Raw genomic sequence first — 13,607 nt, 5'->3', positions numbered from 1 at the left:
AATCTTTCCCATCCATTCTGCTATTTAAGCTATTTCTTTTCTAATCCCTGCAGATAAAAACAACTACTTGGCAGAAGGATCATATATAGGCATAATTTGATCTAGTCCACACATATATAGGCATAATTAGGGATAGTCCACATATTGTCACACACAAGTCGAATGTGTTATCCTAGTAAACGTCACACAGAAGTCGCAAATTCATACATATTGTCACTACTTGCAAAACATGTGCACGTCACAATAGAAATACACTTGTTCATATATAGATCATCTTGAGGAGGAGAGGCCATCGGGTTAACATTCTGGAGGAGGAGGAGGGGCATCACTTGCACTGCTTCGAGATTGCATAAGAACCTATAAGAGTAGAGTCACGTGAGGGTGGTTCGTCCCTATGTAATGAATCTTCTACTCTAGTTTAGATAATGTTCTACCTGTAGTTGATCCTCAAGCAGCTTCAACCTCTTGTTCGTGTCTTCCCGTTTCTTTTCTCTGGACTCCTGATCAGCCTGCCGCCTTTACTCCTCTTCAACAGCCCGCTGCGCCATTAAATCCTGTAACATGGCATTAGGCTCATATAGGTTGGAATGGTGCTATTTCGAGGTATGGACATAAATGAAAGGTTAGGTTGCTAACCTTCAGACGCGCTATCTCACGTGATGCGGTGGTTGGGCGACTCCGTATGGACGGAGTTGAGCTGGTGCTCGACGCGCGTATCTCGTGCAACTTGCGATGCGAGGAGGTGGCGATCGCCCTGTTGCAAAGGAGGTGGCGGCCAGGGCCCTTCCCCTCGCCAGCAATGATGAGAAGCTCAGGATCAAGGGGCTTGGACGTAGGTTCAGTTTCCTGCCCGTGCACCTCCTGGATGACCTCTTTGAAGGTCCCCCACTTCTCCTCCGCCGACTCGCTGCAGAACTCGGCGCCATCCTTCCCCTTGTGGCCTTATTTTCAGGCTTCCAGGATGTGGACCGGGCGACCAACCTTCGCCTCCTACAAAATTAACCATCAAGTTTAATGAACCAAGATGCACCGTGCGAAAAAGTTAACATCTTAATCCACATACCATGTGTTGCTTGAGAGCGGTTAGGTTCCGGCTCCACTGGACATGAGCCGGGCCTGTCATTTTAGCTCGATCGTTTCCCTTCTCCACATGTTGCGCCTGCCATGCTGGGTTACACCACTTGTCAACCAGGGCCTCCCAACAATCGTCCTTCATCCAGGGTTCCTTCACCTAGTCAGACAAAATCGAATAATTGAGGAACAAGAGGGATGAATCAAAGTACCAGCAACGATGTAGTCACTTACCACTGACAGGTATTCTTCTCGCGACATGTTGGTCTGGCAAGCAGTCTTCCTTGTCATCTTCTCTCCCTTCTCATCGAGCGGCCGACACTGCATCACGGCTTTGTACCGCAGCGTGTGCTTGAGGTCAGAGAGTATCTTTCAGGCAGATTTCATGATGCCTTTGATCGCCTTCTGCTGCTCACCATCCACGCAAGCAAATGTTTCCTACAAGAACGCATATGACATCTTCTCACCATCCACACAAGCAAGGATTTGGATATGGAAAAATGCAGTGGTCGGAGCGAAGATACTTACAAAAAAAGCATTGATGACCCGAGTGGCCATGGTGACATCGTGCTCATCCTTGTTGTGTAGGTAATGCTCCCAGGTTAAACCTGGCGACGGCGGATCGTCATCACCCGGCATGGACAATGTAGGGAAGTGCTTCCTCAAGAGGGAGCCGATGATGTGGTTCGGCGGGCGTGCCCCCTTAGGTTGTGTCGGGATAAATGCCCACTGACTGCATGATATAAAAGACAAGCATATGTGAGTGTCAAAGCTGTGGCATCCAAAATATGATGCAAATGAAATGCTTGCTTACCCCTCTCCTGTCGGGCATATGATGGGACGGTTGCTGCCAGCAGTTGGTTCCGGGACCTTCCCCGGACCATGCCCGAATTTCTTCCTCTTGGAAGTGTTGCTCGAGGTATACCCCGAGCCGTCCGAGGACTCCATGTCGCCCGACTCGGTAGCGAGCAGATCTGGTGCATCGAAGTCCACTCCGACATCGCCATCTGATGATGACGATGCCTCGGTTGTGGCCTGATGTTTAACACCTGGATGTAACTTTCCATATTTGTAACTCCAACTCTTACCATTTTCGGCTATGTGTTATGATATGCCCTTCGTGGTCGGGTTTTGTTTTTCGTTTTGCATTTTGTTCATGTCATGCATCTCATATCATGTCATCATGTGCATCTCATTTGCATACGTGTTCGTCTCATGCATCCGAGCATTTTCCACGTTGTCCGTTTTGCAATCCGACACTCCCACGTGCACCGGCGCACCCCTCTTGTTTCTTTTCGTGAGCGGGTGTTGAACATTCTCGGAATGGACTGAGTCTTGCCAAGTGGCCTTGGTATACCACCGGTAGACCACCTGTAAGTTTCGTTCCATTTGGAGGTCGTTTGATACTCCAACGGTTAACCGGGTAACCGCAAAGTCCTTTTGTGCGTTGCAACAAAACCCCCCCTCCAAACAGCCCATGAACCCATCTAAGTCCCCTCCATGCTCTCGGTCGTTCGATCACGATCGTGTGGGCGAAAAACCGCACTCCATTTGGAGTCTCCTAGCTCCCTCTACCTATAAATATGTGTCCCCTCTCCGAAATCCGTCCCAAAACCCTAGCCCCGCTCCCTCCGCGTGCCAGACACATCTGCCCGGCGCCGGACGAAAGCCGCCGCCGCCCGCAGCCTACCGGGGCGCGACATGTGGCAGCCGCCGGCACCGCCGCCCCGGCCCGCTCGGCCCGCGCGCGGCCCCCCGAGCCCGTCTCCTCCACCCGCCGCTCCGTCCTCCTCCTTCTCCAGCGCGCCCGCGCGCCGCCCTCGTCCTCCCGCCGGCGAGAGCCGCCCGAGCGCCGCCGCCGCCGCCTTCTTCCTCGCCGGCGACGCCCTGCCCGATCTGCCGCCGCCGCCACCCGTGGGACGCCCCGCGCCCTCCGCCGCCGTCGCCTCCGTCCGCGTCGACGTCGGCGCACCCGCACCCGTCGCCGGCCGCCGCCGCCACCCGCGGGACGCCCCGCGCCCTCCGCCGCCGTCGCCTCCGTCCGCGTCGACGCCGGCGCACCCGCACCCGTCGCCGGCCGCCGCCGCCTCCCCGTCCCCGTCCGGCGCCTCCTCCCTCTCCCTTGAGCTCCTCCGGCCGCCGTGGCTCCGTCTCCGGTGAGCCTCGAGCCGGCCGATCCAGATCTTCTCAAAGTCCTGAAATATTGCATTAAGTGGCTCTGTTCATCGCATCATAACTTTGTGCATACTGCTCCTTTTCGTGCGTGTAATATATAGAAATGTTCATTACGAGATGCTCTTCATTTTGTTCCATTGTGCCATGCTCGTTTGAGTCCATCTTGATGCCCAAATCTCTGGTGCAAGAATGCTATATGATGTTTTCTGCTGTTACTTATCAGAACTTGGTGTTTTGTTATTTTTGTTGCATTTGATGTGTGCATCTTATGAGTAGGAGCTATACAGGTGTCTCCATATTTAAAGAGGTGTATGCCATGTATTTTTGTGATCTCTGTGGTGACTAGCACAAGCATGCAAACTAGGCTTCGTGATGTTTCTGTTTTCAGGGACAGGATTTTTGTTGCTATGTATCCATGTGGCTACAGTGAGATCCATGCTTCTTCTGGGCATGTTCAGTAAGGATGTGTTGTAGATATGGTTGTGCTCTATCCATCCATGCCCCTGTTTGCAATTATGGAGGGCAATAGCATGTCTTAATCTTGCTCTACTTTTGCTATAAAATATTCCAGACAGATTGTTAACATGATATTCAATTTTGCCAAGGTTGTTGTAGTTGATCCATACAAGCTATGTATTTGCTCTTGCCATGGTTAGCTTCATAAACATGCCATCTTACTGTATGTATGCTTGTTTTGTCATGCATTGCCTTGTGATGAGTGAATATAGCTCTCCAAGATGCCTTCATAATTCTGTTTACTGCCATGCTCTGTTTTCTGCCAAATCTGAAACCTGTTAACGAAACTTGCTATGTTTACATGAGTGCCATAATATCTTATGCTCCTTTTTGGCTCATGGTCAGTAAGGGACTTTTGTTCTATGCATTTAGTAGATTCATTCCGTGCCTTGTTTTGCTATTTTAAGTTCCTGTAGCATGTTGATTGCTTTCTCTAAACATTGCTACCTGATGCTGTTTATGCCATGTCCAGTAATTTCACTAAGTCTGTGATCCTGATATCTTTTGCACTATTGCCATGCTTGTTTGAACCTGTTGTTGTGTGATCTAGCCATAGCTCAGTGTTCATCTTTTGTCAAGCATCTCCTGTAGATCACTTCCATATACTTTGTTTCTATGTTGGAGTGCTGTAGCATAGTTACTTGATGTATTCTAAGTGCTATCATGCTGTTAATCGCAGAATCGTGTCATTCTTGTTCTGCTTGCCATTTGCAAACCGTGCATCCGTTTCCGGTGATCTTTATATCGATTTCGACCGAAATCATCTCATCTTTCCAGTGGCATACTTGGTTTGCCAAGTTACTGCCTTGTTCATTCTTTTTCTTCCGGAGCACGCATATGCATCGCATATCATATCTCGCATATCATTCATGTATTGCATCATGTTGCTTGTGCATTTCCCGTGATTGATTATTGTTCCATTGCTTGTGTTCTTTTTGTGGGTAGAGCCGGGAGACGAGTTCGTGAACGAGGAAGCTGTTGAGTACGCTTACGAGGATCAAGCTTTCGACAACTCTGAGAACCTTGCAGGCAAGATGACCATGAAGGAAATATGCCCTAGAGGCAATAATAAAGTTATTATTTATTTCCTTATATCATGATAAATGTTTATTATTCATGCTAGAATTGTATTAACCGTAAACATAATACATGTGTGAATACATAGACAAACAGAGTCACTAGTATGCCTCTACTTGACTAGCTCGTTAATCAAAGATGGTTATGTTTCCTAGCCATAGACATAAGTTGTCATTTGATTAACGAGATCACCTCATTAGGAGAATGACGTGATTGACTTGACCCATTCCGTTAGCTTAGCACTCGATCGTTTAGTATGTTGCTATTGCTTTCTTCATGACTTATACATGTTCCTATGACTATGAGATTATGCAACTCCCGTTTACCGGAGGAACACTTTGTGTGCTACCAAACATCTCAACGTAAATGGGTGATTATAAAGGTGCTCTACAGGTGTCTCCAAAGGTACTTGTTGGGTTGGCGTATTTCGAGATTAGGATTTGTCACTCCAATTGTCGGAGAGGTATCTCTGGGCCCACTCGGTAATGCACATCACTATAAGCCTTGCAAGCATTGTGACTAATGAGTTAGTTGCGGGATGATGTGTTACGGAACGAGTAAAGAGAGTTGCCGGTAACGAGATTGAACTAGGTATCGAGATACCAACGATCAAATCTCGGGCAAGTAACATACCGGTGACAAGGGAACAACGTATGTTGTTATGCGGTCAGACCGATAAAGATCTTCATAGAATATGTGGGAGCCAATATGGGCATCCAGGTCCCGCTATTGGTTATTGACCGGAGACGTGTCTCGGTCATGTCTACATAGTTCTCGAACCCGTAGGGTCCGCACGCTTAACGTTACGATGACAGGTTTATTGAGTTTTGATGTACCGAAGGAGTTCGGAGTCCCGGATGAGATCGGGGATATGACGAGGAGTCTCGAAATGGTCGAGACGTAAAAATCGATATATTGGACGACTATATTCGGACTTCGGAAAGGTTCCGAGTGATTCGGGTATTTTTCGGAGTACCGGACACTACTAGGAAAAGGGTTATAGATGGAATGGCCACTAATGGCGCACCAGACATGTGGTGCGCCATTGCTATGTAGCAGTGGCGCACCGTGTGCTGGTGCGCCATTAGTGTGAAATACACTAATGGCGCACCAGACACACGGTGCGCCATTAGTAACAATTTTTTTTATTTTGCCAGACATACTAATGGCGCACCAGGATATAGTGCGCCATTACTAGTTAACTAGTAATGGCGCACCAGCAACATAGTGCGCCACTAAAATATTTTTTTTATTTTTTACTTTTTTGCAAAACTACTAATGGCGCACCTCGGGCAGTGCGCCATTACTAGTTTAAGCTAGTAATGGCGCACTGCTCCCCCGTGCGCCATTAGTGTTTTTTTGCAAAACTACTAATGGCGCACCACCAGCAGGTGCGCCATTAGTAACCAGGGTTACTAATGGCGCATTATGTGGTGGTGCGCCATTAGTAACCTGGGACGAGCTAGATATTTTGGACAGCCACACCTACCCACTCACTTTCCCCACTTCATTCTCTCCTCCCTCCTCCAAGCTTGTCTCGGCTGCCTCCTCCTCCTCACCTCATTTGCACCATAAATTCATCCAACTTACATGGTTAAAGCCCCTTTTTTTGATAGGTAAGTAAGGGGGAAGCTATCTTTATGTTGTTCTCCCTCCAACAACGTGCACATGCACTTTTTATGTCCTAGCTAGATCTATATATGTTTGTGGTGTTGCATATGTTTGTGGTGTTGCATATATGTTTGTGTTTGCAGGTATCGGTATTTGAAATGCGATAGTTGCCAATATTTTGCCGGAATGTTGATTCATTTCCGTTTCGGCGAGAATTTTGGCACTATGCATTCTTTTTGGTCCTATTTTTAGGGAAAGTCATGCCAAATTTTTTCTTGGTTCTAAAATATCGTTTTGCTCTACCCCGCAGGTGACCATGGTCTGCACGATGACCGAAGGCATCGTGAATAGGTTTTTGAGCTCCGCGAAGGCCGAGATGCTTGAAAAGAACGAGACGGAGATAAGATGTCCGTGTCGAAGATGCAAGCTGAAGAGCCTTATTGCGGACCCGGATTCCGGGCAGGTGCGGGACCACCTGCTCTTGCGTGGTTTCATGGATGGCTATCGGTGGCAAGGTGATGAAGATGACTATGAAGTCGTCCATGGGGGTCGGGCAAGAAATGAAGATGGGCAGCAAGACAACCACCGCGGCTCGGGCGGGCGAGAAGACGAAGAATCTCCAGGACATGATCACGACGGTGACGCTGTACACAGTCATCATGTAGAAGATGCCGGACATGATGATGAGGAAGATGCGGGAGCAAACGAAGGGCATGATCATGAAGATGAAGATGCCGGCGGAGCAGACGACGATGGACCATCGATGGGCTGGGTGCAGGACCCTCATATTCAAGAGCTGCTTCTCAAGCAGACGGATAACGCAAGAGCTGCCGCCCGAGAGAAAGCCAAGCTGGATCAACTGGAGATAGACGCGGTTACTCCATTGTATGAAGGATGCAGGCCCGAGGATACCCGCCTGAAAGTAACGCTCATGGCTCTGGAGATGAAGGTAAAGCACAAAATGACCGACGCATGCTTCGACGAGAACATGTCATTCTGGCACGAACATCTTCCCAAGGGGAACAAGTGCCCGACCTGTTTCGAGGAGGCGAAGAAAATCGTGTGTCCTCTGGATTTACCGCACGTGAAATACCATGTGTGCATGAACAATTGCATCATTTATCGGGACGAGCACACAGAGTCTACCATATGTTCGGTGTGCGGCGTCACTCGATACAAGAAGAGGAAGAAAGCTCCTCGAAAAGTGGTGTGGTACTTTCCGATCACTCCTCGTCTGCAGCGGTATTTCGCGGACCCTAAGGTAGCAAAGCTCCTGCGTTGGCACGCGGATAGGGAGGAGAAGAAGCGAGAAGATGACGCAAATGATCCGGAGATAAATAAAAAAGACAAGATGCTGAGTCACCCTAAGGATGGGAGCCAGTGGCAAGCGTTGAACTTCGAACACCCAGAATTTGGGAACGATCCAAGGAACATCATGCTGGGCGCGAGCACCGATGGAGTCAATCCGTTTGGCAGCCAGAGAAGCACACATAGCACCTGGCCTGTGTTTGTGTGGATGTACAACCTTCCCCCTGGTTGTGCATGAAGAGGAAGTACATTCACATGAGTATGCTAATTGAAGGGCCGAAACAACTAGGGAATGACATCAATCTGTATCTGGGGCTGCTGGAAGAGGAGCTAGACATGCTGTGGAAAACGCCAGCCAATACGTGGGACGCCGCAGAGAAAGAATATTTCCCTATGAGAGCCGCACTGCTCACGACGGTGCACGACTATCTCGGTTTCGGATATCTCGCGGGGCAGGTGGTCCACGGATTTTCTGGATGTGTCAGGTGCATGGATGACACAACGTATCGCCAGCTAGATAGAGATCCCGGGTCTTTGAAAACCGTGTTCATGGGACATCGAAGGTGGCTTCGCGACGATGACCCGTGGAGGAAACGCAAGGATCTGTTCGATGGTGAAACCGAACCCCGAAGACGCCCGCGTACGAGGAGCAGCGAGGAAATAGACGAGCTGTGGAAAAATTGGAAAGATTGCCCACTGCCGGGAACGAAGCAAAAGGCGCCAGAGCCGGGAAAGAAGCGAAAGGCGCCAGAGCCACTGCTGAAGGTATGGAAAACGAGGTCTGTTTTCTGGGACTTGCCGTACTGGAAGATCCACCGTGTGCCTCACAGCCTTGATGTCATGCATATCACGAAGAACGTGTGCGAGAGTCTGCCTGGTACCCTGCTCAACATGCCAGAGAGGACCAAAGATGGGCCGAAAGCAAGGGCAGACTTGAAATCAATGGGCATCAGGGAGGAGCTTCACGCTAATGATGATGATGATGATGAGGCGAAGCAGGACACGGAAAGTCGTCGCAAAGGCAAAAAGGCCAAGAAGACCGGAAATGACTTCCCTCCCGTGTGCTTCACTCTAAGTCAGGAGGAGATCGGTCAGTTTTTCACCTGCCTCGTAGGAGTAAAACTTCCTTACGGTTACGCGGGGAAGATAAGCAGATACCTAGACTCAGTGAAGCAGAAGTTCAGCGGGATGAAGTCTCACGACTGTCACATGCTGATGACGCAGATACTTCCAGTTGCAATCCGTGGGATCATGGACGCGCACGTCCGTGAAACGCTATTTGGCCTATGCAACTTTTTCGACGTCATCTCTCGGAAGTCGGTTGGCGTGAGGCAACTCAGAAGGCTACAGGAAGAGATCGTGGTGATACTATGCGAGCTTGAGATGTACTTCCCTTCCGCATTCTTCGACGTTATGGTGCATCTGCTGGTCCATATCGTGGAGGATATCATCCAACTCGGGCCGACGTTCCTGCACAGCATGATGCCGTTCGAAAGGATGAATGGTGTCATCAAAGGATACGTTCGCAACATGTCACGTCCAGAGGGAAGCATAGCCAGGGGCTTTCTGACCGAAGAGTGCATCTCCTACTGCACGAATTATCTAGGCATCGAGAACCCCGTTGGTCTGCCCGTCAACAGGCACCTCGGCAGGCTCGCTGGATGGGGTCACCGTGAGGGTCGCCGTGAAATGCATGTCGACTTCGATGGTCGACTCGCCGACTTTGAAAGAGCAAACCTAGTCGCGCTACAACACATAGACGTGGTCGATCCTTGGGTGGTAGAGCACAAAACGTTTATTGAGAAGACGTACAATGACCGAGGCCAACAGAGGACAGACGGAGATATAATCAAAGAGCACAACTCATGTTTCACGCGTTGGTTCAAGCAGAAGCTTCTGTCGTACCCTTTACATGAGGATTCTTCCGCGGAAGAACAACTCATATTCGCCTTGTCACAGGGCGCCAAGCACAACCTGATGACGTATGAGGCGTACGATATCAACGCCTACACATTCTACACCGAGGACAAGGACATGAAGAGCGATGGTTATCAGAACTCCGGGGTAACGATGGAATCCTACACCGGTAACGACAAGGATAGATACTACGGAAGGATCGAGGAGATCTGGGAGCTGAGCTACGCTGGAGAGAAGGTCCCGATGTTCCGTGTCAGATGGGCCAAGAGCGTCATAAAAGAAGACCGGTATTTCACCACCATGGTTATACCCGAAGCCAAATCCAAGACCGCAGGCGCGAACGTCACCGCGAAAAATGAGCCATGGGTACTGGCTTCCCAAGTGGACCAATGCTTCTTCATTACCGACCCATCAAAGCCCAGTCGTGTTGTCGTGAGGAGAGGCAAAAGGAAGATCATCGGAATGGATGGAGTCGCCAATGAGCAAGACTTCGACAAGTACGGCGACCCGAAGATGGAACATGACGACGACGATGAAGTATCAGCATACACCACAAGAAGAAGCAGGACCGCCCTACCTAAAGGACGTCCGTTCAAGAGAAGAACTCCATTTACGAAAAATAAGGGCAAGAAGATTGTGAACACATAGCTAGCTAAGATCGATTGTATTTAAATTGTAGCCTTCATTTCTTGATTGTATTTCATGAGCACTTTTTGAACTCATGAATGTTTTTAAATTTCATGGACAGTCGATCTCGCACCATCTCCCCCGCTCTACCGGCCGCCGCAGCCGACCCCCCGCACCCTCCCCCGCTCCACCGGCCGCCGCCGCCGACCCCCGGCCCGCACCCTCCCCCACTCCACCGCCGCCGCCGACCCACCGCACCCTCCCCCGCTCCACCGGCCGTCGCCGACGACCCCCCGCACCCTCTCCCCCGCACCCTCCCCGGCCCGCTCCTAGTGTTTTTATACTGTTTTTATAAAAAAAATATTACTGTTATGATTTAAACAAGTTTTAACATATTTAAACACAAATAAATATCAAACAGCATTTTAAATGCATAAAAACAAAAATTGTATTTCATGATTGTAGCCTTCATTTCTCGATTGTATTTCATGAGCACTTTTTGAACTCATGAATGTTTTTAAATTTCATGGACAGTCGATCTCGCACCATCTCCCCCGCTCTACCGGCCGCCGCAGCCGACCCCCCGCACCCTCCCCCGCTCCACTGGCCGCCGCCGCCGACCCCCGGCCCGCACCCTCCCCCACTCCACCGCCGCCGACGACCCACCGCACCCTCCCCCGCTCCACCGGCCGTCGCCGACGACCCCCCGCACCCTCTCCCCCGCACCCTCCCCGGCCCGCTCCTAGTGTTTTTATACTGTTTTTATAAAAAAAATATTACTGTTATGATTTAAACAAGTTTTAACATATTTAAACACAAATAAATATCAAACAGCATTTTAAATGCATAAAAACAAAAATTGGGGAGCCTGGGAATCGAACCCAGGACCTCCTAGTGTGTGTGCTGCGTGCTGACCAGTCGGGCTAGTGGGCGTGTTCTGATGGAGATAGCGTTAGGTGGGATATAACCTGACCAGTCGGGCTAGTAAGTAAAACAAAATTCTAATGGCGCACCAGGGGAGGTGCGCCATTAGAATCGACGTACTTATGGCGCACCAGGGGGAGGTGCGCCATTAGAATCGACGTACTTGTTCCCCTCGCACTGTCGCCTCCCTCCCTCCCTCGCTCGCCAGATCCCCCACTCCTCGACCCCAACCGTACGCCGCCGCCCCCTTGCTCCGCCCACTCCGTCCGCCGCGCCTGCACGTCGTCCGCCGCTGTGGTCTTGCGCTGCCTCGACGCCGCCGCCCCGACCCCCGCCGGACTCCACCCCCGCCCCAGCACGTATGTCCCCTCCCTCCCTTCCCCCATCCCCCTAGCTTCTCCTCCTCCTCCTCTCACCACCCGTGCCTTCTTCTGCTCGAAAGGTCAAGAAGGCGGCCAAGGACGCCGACGACATCACGGGCCCCTTCCTCCGGATCGCCGCCCGCAGCCTCCTCGACGCCGGCGTCCACCGGAGCACCACGACCGCGTCTGCGACCTCGTCTCTGCTCCGCCGCCGTCTACGACCTCGTCTGCGACCGCGTCCATCAAAGTGAGTTCTTCCATGGATCACTTCCAGGCCGTCGGTGCCATCTTGTGCCGTCTTTTTAAATTGTGTTGTTTGGAATTGTGAATCTGAATATTCTTGTGGTGTTCTTGTGTAGATCAGATGCTAGATTTTAGTCTAGATTTTTGCTACTGTCAGATACAAGATAATTAGAAGAGGGAACAGTTCATGCCTCACATTGTAAAACAGTAGCAGAATATATGAAATCCATCTAAATAAATAACCACCGTGACCAGATTTTTGCAATTATAAAAGGGAAAGAAACAACCATTGAACCAACAGATAATTGATTTGGCCTAAGGCAACATGGTATAAAAAAGTTTGATTCACATACCTCACATTGTAAAAAAGTGCTAGTGTTGTTGCCAGTCCTAATGAAAAAGCAACTGAATTTCCAACAACATACTAGGTAGAACAATCCATTTATGTCATGAATATATGAAGGGAAGGACATGATTGCTACATGATTGCCATTATACTCCTTGCCGCTAGTTGCATTATTTCTCAGTGCTACAAATGTGTTTAACTTGTAGCTTCTAGCTAGCTTAAGTGAGTAGCCAGTACTGTAGTGAGTAGCTTAACTTGTTTACTGCCAGTTAGTAGTACTGCTAGTGAGTAGATGAACTCCATTTAACTAGTTTAATTGAGTTTCAGTACTCCAAACATAGATGATCTGAATAATTAACCCTATCCTATTTTATATGATCAGATGCACAACTTGATGCTACCTGGCTTAATTGAGTTTCAGTACTCCAAACACTCTGCTACCTAACTGAAACCACTATGTGTGTTTTCTGATAATATTATAAAAACTGCCTGGTGTGTGTTCTAGTACTTGTATGCCTATAGCACTGGTTAATCTATTTCGAAATTATTTGATTACTTCAAGTAGTCTAATCTTGATTTGAGGGAAGATACTGGGATGGAAGTCTATCAATGATGCTTCTTTTCTTGAGCATTATAGCAAAGTAAGACTACTGTGACTATAAGCATCTAGACAACATGTTGTAGGTTGTTTGTACTGCCTGTGTAGTTTCCATCAATTATGTTGAAGCACTCATTTGTCTGACTTATTATGTTCGTGTGATGCAATGTAAGGATACTGTGTTGTATTTTCAAATGACCTTGATTTATTTATTTGCGGTGACTTCAGAAATTGAAAATTGACCTTTCTGTGGTCAATCTCATTGCAAGGAAACCAATAACAAAGGATGCAATCTTGTTTCGCAAATGTTGTATAAAGCCCTGATATGTCATAGCGATGTTGCTGCTACTGTAGATCTTCTGAACTTTGTAAACTGTGATGCAATCTTTCTGTGGTCAATAACAAAGGATGCAATCTTTCTGTGGTCAATCTCACTAAATTTTGTCAACTTCCGAAATGAGCCCTTTCTCCTGAAATGTTGATTAATTTCCGTTTCGGTTGAGAATGGGGCACTCCTAGGTCAAGAAAATTAGCAAAGGCCATGCCCAATTTTATTGACCTAGAAGGTGCCCGATTGTCAACCGAAACAAAAATTAATCAGCATGTGTCTTGACATCAACCAATTTTCTGGACACATCCCTCGACAACTAGGTGATCTTGAGAACTTAGAGGAGTTGTTTGTTTGCTACAACACACTAACAGGTTCCATCCCAAATAGCATAGGCAATTTGACCAAACTCACAACCTTGTATCTTTGCAGCAACCAACTTTCTGGACACATCCCTCAAGAACTAGGTTACCTTGTGAACGTGGACTTGGACCTCAGCAACAA

Source organism: Aegilops tauschii, chromosome 3 (genome assembly GCF_002575655.3).
Source record: "Aegilops tauschii subsp. strangulata cultivar AL8/78 chromosome 3, Aet v6.0, whole genome shotgun sequence".
Taxonomy (NCBI): domain Eukaryota; kingdom Viridiplantae; phylum Streptophyta; class Magnoliopsida; order Poales; family Poaceae; genus Aegilops; species Aegilops tauschii.
This window is presented reverse-complemented; position numbering follows the sequence as displayed.